General features: G+C 34.1%; 1 non-coding gene across 1 annotated transcript; it reads right to left on the bottom strand.

Annotated features, from left to right (window-relative positions):
* Window positions 1-9540: 9540 nt before the first annotated feature.
* Window positions 9541-9646, bottom strand: LOC128285956 (small nucleolar RNA R71). The gene has a single exon (XR_008276502.1). It is a non-coding gene; the product is annotated as a small nucleolar RNA R71 (small nucleolar RNA).
* Window positions 9647-9920: the final 274 nt, after the last annotated feature.

The raw sequence follows: 9920 nt of genomic DNA on the forward strand, positions 1-9920 counted from the left end.
TAATGTATATATATGGTTCTTCATGCATTAATTAAAAAACGAGATTCAAAAGTTTTCAAAAATAAAAAGGCAATGCTTGGTATTTGGAAACTTGAGAAAGGTAGTGTCCTAACTTCTTTGGGTTGCGACTTTTCTCGTTGAGTTCGAATAGTCAAGCACCCTTATAAGTTTTAAGGTTTTCAAAATACGAGCAACCTGTCTTGGAATTTCAAAGCGTTGTGTCCTAACTTACTGGATATGGTGTTTTGTCGTTTTGAGAAAGGGATTTTCAAAAAAGGCTAGCTTAGCTTCGAATGTCTTTGTGAAAAATAAAATAGAATAAAATAAATAAAAATAAAGAACACATAAATTTTACGTGGAAACCCTTTCGGGAAAAAAACCACGGGCAGAGGAGAAGAAAATTCACTATGTCGAAAAATTTTTACTCAAATACAAGAGGAATAGACTATGTCTATTTATAGGCTTGCAAAGCCATATTCTAGTAGGATTGAAACACCTTATCCTAATCAATATAAAATAGATGGAGTTTAATAAGGTTTAAAACCTTATTCTAAAATAAAATAAAAGAAGTCTAGTTCTATATGGATTTTACTTTTATTTTATTTTCCATCGTATTTTATTTAAATAAAATTTGGGTCACTTAATTCTAACAATCTCCACCTTGACACAAATTCTCAATGAACAAGTTCTTCATCGCGAACTTTCAATAAACAAGTTCTTCACCTCTTCCAAAAACCCCTTAAGGGTTTAACTTCAACAATGAACACCAACCAAGTCTAAGCAATGCTCAAACTTGGTTATAGGAAGTGATTTAGTCATCATATCTGCAGGATTTTCATGAGTGCTAATTTTGCTCACAACAATATCACCACGAGCAATAATATCACGAACAAAATGATACCGAATATCAATGTGTTTTGTTCTCTCATGAAACATTTGATCTTTTGTAAGAAAGATGGCACTCATTGTCACAAAATCTCGTGCTGATTTGAAGGTCTTCATTGAGTTCACTAAATAGTCCCTTCAACCAAATAGCTTCTTTACAAGCCTCAAGAATCGCCATGTACTCAACTTCATTGGTAGACAAAGCGATGTAGTTTGCAAAGTGGCTTTCCAACTAATTGCACAACCTCCGATTGTAAAGACGTAACTCGTGAGAGATCTTCTTCTATCAAGGTCTCCAGCAAAATCAGCATCAACATACCCTATAACTCCATCTTTAGTTCTTCCAAACTGTAAGCAAACATTAGTAGTGCCTCGTAAGTATCTTAAAATCCATCGAATCGCTTTCCGGTGTTCTTTACGAGGATTCGCCATGTATCGCTAAGCTGACCGATGCATATGATAAATCGGGCGTGAACAAACCATAGCATACATGAGAGATCCTCTGCACTAGAGTATGGAACATGTGACATGTACTCAATCTCATTATCGATTGAGGAGATAAGGCCGATGAAAGTCCGAAATGGGCGCTAAAGGAGTACTAACGAGGCTTAGCACTCTGCATATTGAACACGCAAAGAACTTTCTCAATGTACCCCTTCCGACTTAGGTACAATTTACTTGCTTTTCTATCTCGAGAATCTCCATACCAAGTATCTTCTTTGCTTGGTCCTAAATCTTTCATCTCAAATTCTTCACTTAGTTGGGCTTTAACCTTTCTTATCTCTCTTTTATCTTTTCTTTGCTATCAATATGTCATCAACATAAAGAAGTAGATACACAAAAGAACCATCACTTTTTTTCTTAAAGTAGACACAACTGTCAAAACTACTTCTTTTGAAATCATGAGAAGTCATAAAGGAATCAAACCTCTTGTACTACTGTCTTGGTGATTGTTTCAAATCGTAAAGGGACTTTTTCAGTAAGCAAACATAGTCCTCTTTTTCGAGACTATAAAACCCTCTGGTTGTTGCATGTAAATATCTTCCTCAAGTTCTCCATGCAAAATGCGTTTTACATCTAACTGCTCAAGCTCCAAATCATGCATGGCCACAATACCAAGCAAAGCTCGAATCGAACTATGCTTAACAACCGGAGAGAACACATCATGAAGTCCACTCTGGAATTTGATGTAACCCTTTGCAACAAGCCTTGCTTTATATCCGGTTCTTCAACTCCTGAGTCCTTCTTTCTTTTAAACACCCATTTACAACGAACAGCCTTTTTACCTTTAGGAAGTTTTACAAGATCCCATGTTACTGCTTTTGTGGAGTGATTCCATCTCCTCTTGCATAGCAAACATCCACTTTTACGAGTCTTCACACTAATCGCCTCGAATAATTAAATGGCTCTTGATTCGCATCTATATCTTCACCACATTTAAAGCATAAGCAACTAGATCAACCTCGGCATACTTCTTTGGAGGTTTAATTTCTCTTCTTGTCCTGTTTTTGGCGATAGAGTATTGCGGTGAAGAAGCAACTCTATTCTCAATTTTGTCTTGGCTTGAGGAGTTGATTACGTATTAATCGATGCTCCACCGCTTTTGGTTTTCTTTATTGGAAGAGTCTTTAAGAGATAAGTTAGGTAGCATAGCGGTTTCATCAAAAACAACATCTCGCTAATCACAACTTTTCTATTTTCAGGACACCATAACTTATAGCCTTTTACACCACTTTATAACCAAGAAAAACGCATTTAATGGATCTCGGTTCCAATTTTCCATTATCAACATGAGCATCGCAGACACCCAAAAATCTTTAAATCGAAATAATTAGCGGGATTACGGACCATACCTCTTGTGGAGTCTTTTCTCAATGGCAGCGGATGGAGATCGGTTGATCAAAAACATGCGATGAAAGTCGCTACGCCCAAAATGACTTGGTAAGTTGGCATTTGACAACATACATCGAACCTTCTCCATGATCGTTCGTTCATTCGCTCGCAACGCCGCTTTCTTGTGGAGTATGACGAATCGTCAAGTGTCTCATGATCCTTCCGACTTGCACAATCTATTAAACTCATCGAGCAGAACTCTAAGCCATTGTGCATGCGGAGGTATTTTATCTGCTTTTCCGTCTGTTTTTCAATCATAATTTTCCAAGACTTAAATGTGGAAAACACATCGCTTTACGCTTGGGAAGAACGCCCAAACTTTTCGGAAAAATCATCAATAAAGGTTAGCATATAATTAGCTCCACCTCTCGAAGGCACTCGGGCGGCCCCACGGATCGAAATGGATATACTCCAACGTTTCCTTCGTGTTATGGATTCCTCTAGTGAATCGAACTCTCTTTTGCTTCCCAAAACACACGGTGCTCACAGAAATTCAGTTTGCAAATTCCTTGCCCATTAAGAAGTCCTCTTTGCTTAATTACGCCATGCCATTCTCACTCATATGCCCTAGGCGCATATGCCAAAGTTTAGTAATATCATCATCGACAAGGAAGAGGAAGCGACAATTGCATCACCGATATGATAGAACCACAGAAACATATAACTTGGCAATCTTTCTTTGCCCTTTCATCACAACAAAGGACCCTTTGAAATCTTTAAAACCCCACTTTCAGGTGTGTATCATGCCCTTTTGAATCAAGAGTACTCAACGAAATTAAATTTCTTTTCAATTACGGAACATGCCGCACGTCACTAAGTGTTCGACAACTCCATCAAACATCTTAACTTTAATTGTTCCAACACTGCGATTTTACATGAAGCATTATTTCCCATCAAAACAACACCTTGAGATCTTTGTTTCATAAGTTGTAAACCAATCCCGATTGGGACTCATGTGGAAGGTGCAGCTGAATCAAGTATCCACTCCTTGCTTACTTTAGAATCATTGATGAAGCAACTAGAAGTTCACCATCGCTGTAGTCTTCTACAACATCAACTTCACCGAATTTTCCGGTGTTTTCCTTTTGATTCGACCTCCTTTTAATCTTATTTTGTAGCTTATAGCTTTCAGATTTAATGTGCCCTTTCTTCTTGCGAAGTTGCAAGTTTTACCTCTGTTTGAAGATTTCGATCTACCCTTAGATTTACCACGAGGATTCCGTTCTGTGTTCTACCACGATCATCATCAACATTCGGTCTTGTCTCCCACGAACAATGAGACCCTCTCCACGAGAGTTGGGTTTAACCACAAGATGCTTCATCTTATCATACGAGGTTAAAGAATCATAAACCTCATCAACTGTGAGAGACTCACGGCTATATAAAATCGTGTCTCTAAAGGTTGAATAAGGCGGGGCAACGAACAAAGTAGAATCAACCCTAGATCTTCCTTATCATCTTGAACCTCCATGGCCTCCAAGTTTGAGAGAATTTCTTTAAACACTGTTAAGTGTTCGTGTACAGACGCACCTTCTTCCAAACGATGAGCATAAAGACGCCGCTTCATATGCAACTTGCTTGTTAGAGTTTTCGACATACATATTTGTTCTAGCCTCTTCCATAATGCAATGGCGGTTTTCTCTTTCATCACATCCTGCAAAATTTCGTTGGACAAATGCGGATGTAATTGTGTTAATGCCTTCGATCCTTACGCTTCTTCTCTTCATCTGTTAATGTCGAAGGCATCTTATCTATCCTAGCGGGGCATCCTCTAGATCCATCTGCAAGAAGCGCTTGCATATTAATTTGCCACAACGCAAATCGGTGTTGCGATCCAACAATGAAATTTCATACTTCAAAGACGCCATTACCGTGATCGAGATGAATAACCGGAAGCTCGATACCAATTTGTGAAAAATAAAATAGAATAAAATAAATAAAATAAAGAACACATAAATTTTACGTGAAACCCTTTCGGAAAAAAACCACGCAGGCGGAGAGAAGAAAATTCACTATGTCGAAAAATTTTTACTCAAATACAAGAGGAATAGACTATGTCTATTTATAGGCTTGCAAAGCCATATTCTAGTAGGATTGAAACACCTTATCCTAATCAATATAAAATAGATGGAGTTTAATAAGGTTTAAAACCTTATTCTAAAATAAAATAAAAGAAGTCTAGTTCTATATGGATTTTACTTTTATTTTATTTTCCATCGTATTTTATTTAAATAAGAATTTGGGTCACTTAATTCTAACAGTCTTAAAAATATTGCTTCCTAACTTATTGGATGTAATATTTTGATTCATTTGATACAAGTGAACCCTAATTTTCAAAATTAAAATATTATAAAGAGGATTGCATATTAAAACTTTCAAATTTTCGACATTAAAGACACTTGATAATCAATTAGGTACCAATTTTTGAGCGTTACGAGGGTGCTAACCCTTCCTCGTACGTAACTGACTCCCGAATCCGTTTTCTCGACTTTCGTAGACCAAAATTAATGTTTTAAAACAAAACATTTTATAAGGTGATCCAATCACACCTAAAAGGATTGGTGGCGACTCCCGTTTTCGTTTTTGTTAAAGTCGATTCCCATTTTCTAAAACTCGATTTAAAAATAGTTTCGACATGTACCATTTCATTTACCATAATTCAAGCCAAAAAATATCTCATATTTAATACAAATAACTTATAAATAAACATTAGGCTAATTGATAAATCTTTAATACAACATTTGTAATATACATCATCAAATCCTTATAAACCAACCTAACTAATTTATTACATAACCGAATATACCATTATAAAACCGAATTATAAGATCATATAACTCACAAATCATACCACAATCACATTTTTTCATTACTCAATGCCGATTCATAACTTACTAATAATCATTACAATTATTTATCGATCACATATATTGAAATTTAATTACATCTATTTGCTTATAAACTTATCTTCGATATCGACAGACGAATAGAACGATTATTCAATTATTTTTGTTTTCCCTCGATTCAAGTCCGATTTCTTTGGTTCTTGATCTAAACATATTAAAATTAAATTCATTCAAACATAATTTTATTCAATTTAGTCCAAAAACATATAAATGGGCAAATTACTATTTTTCCCTTAACATTTTACATTTTTTACAAATTAGTCTCTATTGCACAAAACACAAAATATGCAAAATTTGAATACATCATGCGTACGCCGAATGTTCCTTATGTTCATAAAAGTCCATATATTTTATTTATTTCACATTTTAGTCCCTCAAATTATTATTTTTACAATTTAGCCCTAGTTACTCAAATTCATAAAAAATTCCAATATAAAACATATTAATCCAAAACATATCTTTCATAATTCATCAACTAATATCACAAAACTCAATTATTCATCAATGTCATAACTCAAAATATTCATCAAAAATAAAAAAATTAAAGCATGGGCTTTGTACATTACACTGCAACGATCTCAAAAACGTAAAAATTATAAAAAACCGAACTAATTACATACCTTAATTAAGCATGCATATGACCGAAACTTTAAAGCTTTATTTCTTTTCTTTTCTCACAACATTCGGCCCTTGTAAAAAGATGAATGCATGGCTTTTAATTTTTTTTTGTTTTATATTATTATAACTTATTAATCATTTTACATATATAACCTTTATATTAAAATTTTAAACCATTATAATTCATGGTTATAACCGTCCACCTTATGTTATTATGGTAATATTTCATTATAAATACCTCAATTTTTAAAGACAACAGCAATTCGACCCTTACAAATTAAACCATAAAATTTTTATTTTACGCGATTAGGCCCTTTTATTAAATAGGGCACTCAAACGATAACATTTTCGACTGAAATTTTCACACACATAAATTTACACATAATAAACATAAAAAATAATTTTTAAATATTTTTTTGATTCGGATTCGTGGTCCCGAAACCATTAATCCGAATAGGGTCTAAATCGGGCTGTTACATTCACTAAGCCCTTTGGCTTTATGTGCTCGATCCACTAACATCCCAAATTCTTTCAATTCTAGAATCTCAACTAACAATTTGATATCTTCATTTAAATCATCTTCAAACGGGATATACATATCAGCCTCTAATGGTATACATTTCCGAGCATATTTGCTGAGTCGCACGAATTCTCTTTCATACTCGGCTGCTGGAAACACGAAAATATACACTCATTTTAATGCCCTTTTTTAACTCAAATTCATGGAGTTTCGATAAAATTATTGTTGAAAAATATATAATTATTATAAAATGATTATTTTGTACTTAAATTATTAACATGTTAAATTTTAATTAATTTTGATTAATTTCGACAGATTTGTAGAAAGGGCGAAAAACGTCTCTGCAGGCACTGTCAAAAGCACAAAATCGAGAAGTAATTTTGAAGCATCAAGGCGAACTAATTTTTCAGTTTAATACGGTCCAAATTATGTGTTAATTCATAATATAATTAATTTTAATTTTAATTCAATTTAATTTAGGTTAAATAAATTATTGTTAATTAATTATGAAAAGGGGCCCAGTTGAGCTGAACCGAGAAATCCGATCCAACAGAGCATTGGGCAACCCAAAATCGTCCCACATGCTGACCCAATTAGTTTGTTTGACTGATTATTTAGCTTTCAAAATAGCCCTTGAAGACTCCTTCAAATTTCATTCAAACCCCTCCATTATTTTTGCCTTTCTAGATTTGTCCCTACCTTAAAATAGCAAGTTTGAAACCTTCAAACTTGCCACATGTATGGCCGGCCATGGGGGACTCTATGGCTGCTGATTTTTTCTAATTTTAGCAGTCATCTCTACCTATAAATACCCCCTTTGCTGCTCTCTTCAAACACATTTCAAACCTATTCATTTCTTCACTTCTCTCTCACTTTTCTCTCTATTCCCTTCCATTGTTCTTCATTTTCTTCCCCTATTCCTTTACCGATTTCACTTCTTGAAAAAGAGTCATTCAACCAATGTTTGGAGCAACATTCATGTGTTCGTGGAAGCCTAGGTTCAACAAGAACAAGCGGAGAAGGAAGAGCGGAGCATAGTAGTCAAGCCTCAGAGAAACATTAGATTTGATTCTTGTTCTCTATCCTTTTAATTTTGTTGTTGTTATGATGAACATATCTATGAATATTTGTGATGTTGATATGTTTAATTTAGGTTGATTGCATTTCTTCTACTTGAGTTATTAAAATTGTGTTTGTGTCATTATAGGCCTTAGTAAGATGTTTGATTAAGTAAAACCATGACTAAGTTATTTTTGCATTACAATTGCAAGGTTACTAATGAATTAATTATTTAAACGGATTGAAATTATAATTAATTGACACAATACTTAATCAATGCATTTTAATCATCTAAGGTAGCTAAGGGTTAAATTAGCAACGGTATCTAACGATACATTAGCCTTACATAACTTGCAAGATATTGTGATTAAACTGTTTCAAGGTAGAAATACATTGTTACCTCACGTAATCTTTTATATGCTTATGAGATTGAATTAATTGTTTGAATTGACATAGAGATATGTACAAGAGATTATTTTAATTTCATAAGTAAATATGTGCATTAACACATTTGCTTATTAAAACTTGTTTAATCTGTTGAATTGATGTAGAGATATAGTCAAGAGATAAATGGATTTTGGTAGGTAAGTATATTCATAAGTTAGCAAATTACTGAGTTGCCTGGAATTTATTAGTAAGCAAATTACTGAGTTGCCGTGAATTTATTAGTAACAACATCAACATGAGTTTAATAATTCTAAGTTAAGAAATGTAATTAATCTAACACAATTATGTCATCTTGATTAAAATCATCTTTTAAAATCATGCATTGGAACTTTTATTTTATTTTTATTTATTTTACTCAGTTAAAATATTAGTTTTTAATCACTTGCTCAAATCAAAATATTTTTCTTCACCAAAGTGTTTTTAAATGCATTCATAAACAATTCTTTTCACAATCCTTGTGGGTACGATAACTCAACATTTACTTGTCACTTTATTACTTGTTGTGATTGTATACACTCGCACATTTCTATCGTTCCAAGTTTTTGGCACCGTTGCCGGGGACTATTTTAAAATTCATTATTTATGAATTTGTTAATTTTGCTTTTTGATTTATTTTTCTATTCAATTTTAACTTAATTAATTTTTCTGTGTTTGTTTCAGGTGTTTATGAGTATTGATCAAATTATCGATTTACTCCCCGTAGTCCCTGAGATTGAAAGAACTTTTCAACAACGAAGAAAACAAGCAAGTCAGAGAAGGACTGAAGAGATGAACTTCGAAAGTTCTAATCAAGGAAATGGAGAAAACCCTACTAAAAATCCTATCCTTATTGCTGATGATAGGGATAAAGCTCTAAGACAGTATGTCGTGCCAGTGTTTCATGATCTTAATCCAGGAATTAAGAGACCTAAAATTGAGGCACAACAGTTCTTGCTGAACCAAGTCATGTTCCAGATGCTTCAAATAGTGGGCCAATTCAATTGAATGCCTACTGAAGATCCTCATCTTCACTTAAGACTATTTATGGAGGTGAGCGATTCTTTCAAGTTAGCTGAAGTACCTGAAGATGCACTACGATTGAAGCTGTTCCCATATTCGCTAAGGGACAGAGCTTGAGCTTGGTTGAACTTACTGCCACCAAATTCAATTTCCACATGGCAAGAGTTAGCAGAAAGATTTCTCATAAAATATTTTTCGCCTAGCAAGAATGCTATGTTGAGGAACGAGATCACTGCTTTCCAACAAATGGATGATGAGTTCTTGTATGAGGCATGGGAAAGGTACAAAGAATTATTTCAAAATGCCCTCATCACAGAATCCCTCATTGTGTCCAACTTGAGACATTTTATAATGGTCTAAATGCTCACATGAGGATGGTAATGGACGCTTTTGCTAATTGTACTGTCATTTCTAGATCTTACAATGAAGCTTATGAAATCATCGAGAGGATTGCCAGCAACAATTATCAATGGCCAACCAATCGAGCAGCATCAGGAAGATGACTCGCTGGAATACATGAAGTAGACGCTCTCACTTCACTCGCATATCAGGTATCCCTAATTTCCTCAATGCTTAAAAATTTTACCATTGAT

This window comes from Gossypium arboreum, chromosome 12 (genome assembly GCF_025698485.1).
Source record: "Gossypium arboreum isolate Shixiya-1 chromosome 12, ASM2569848v2, whole genome shotgun sequence".
NCBI classification, from domain to species: domain Eukaryota; kingdom Viridiplantae; phylum Streptophyta; class Magnoliopsida; order Malvales; family Malvaceae; genus Gossypium; species Gossypium arboreum.